The sequence below is a fragment of the Verticillium alfalfae genome, genomic scaffold, assembly GCF_000150825.1.
Source record: "Verticillium alfalfae VaMs.102 supercont1.3 genomic scaffold, whole genome shotgun sequence".
NCBI classification, from domain to species: Eukaryota; Fungi; Ascomycota; class Sordariomycetes; order Glomerellales; family Plectosphaerellaceae; genus Verticillium; species Verticillium alfalfae.
Window position 1 is genome coordinate 398752 of NW_003315036.1, and position 1077 is coordinate 399828.

A 1077-nucleotide genomic window follows, 5' to 3' on the forward strand; every position below is an offset into this window, starting at 1 on the left:
GATTCTGGGGGTGTATTGTGCACTCTGGCACGCTGTAGGGCTCTCGATGTAAGAGGAGGGTGTCACAGTGCCAGGCTTCGCAGGCTGTCCGTGGAGCTGTGGCGACCTCCACTCCACTGGTCCCGTTGCCGGGTGCCATTGGCCCCCTGCGCAACGGTCTTGACGTTGGTCTTCCCCTCTGTTTCCGTTCCCTTCCGTTACGCCAGGTCGAGGGTGAATGGAGGAAGGCTTGGATGGAGTATTGCGTGACACGTCAACAGCGACAACAGAAAAAGGAGGGAATCCACGAGAGGACAGGAAAATAATCAATCCATTCGCGGAATTGGAACAAACAATGGTTGCAATGGAATGAGGTGCCTTGCTAGACCATCGAGTCAAGCCCCCGCCCGTCCGAGCCTCCTCCTCCTCCTCCTCCTCCTCCACTACCAAGACCCAACCAAGTTGGACAAAACGGAACGGAAGGAAAAATGGCAGGCGGGCGGTGGTGGGTGGACACTTGGATGGGACAGCGAGGCGAGGTGGCCCGCTTGAGCCAAGTCTGGATCGGCGCCTACCCCGTTCTTTCGCTGCTGCCGTCACCGTACCATGTACAGCAGCACTGGCCAGGCGCACCCAGCTTCACTGTATCGTTCGCTGTGTTCATTCTCACGACCGTATGGCACAGCGCAGTTCGCCTTTCGTGTACTTGCCGCTGCTCCGATGTGCGGCTGGGAGACCAGGTACCGGAAAAGACACGACAGAACACCTGACCTCGTCCAGCCCTGGGCGCCTCTCGTTATTGTCCTCTGTCCCTCCGAGTTGACCCTCCTGATGAACCTACCTGTCTAGGTAACCTAACCTAAGTACCTAACCGCGAGACCCTCCCCATCCTGTCAACAGCCCCCTCGTCACTTCTCCCTCTTCGAAGTTGATCTCGAACCCCCCGTGCCTTGGTCATCATTCCGCGCCGACAACACGAGAGTCGATAGATACCGCATCACGCCAGCTGAGCGTCCCTCTCTGCCCACAAGTCAGCCGTCACACCCTTCCCTTGCCTTACAAACGAACGAACGACGGGAACCCGACACTGGCTGCACG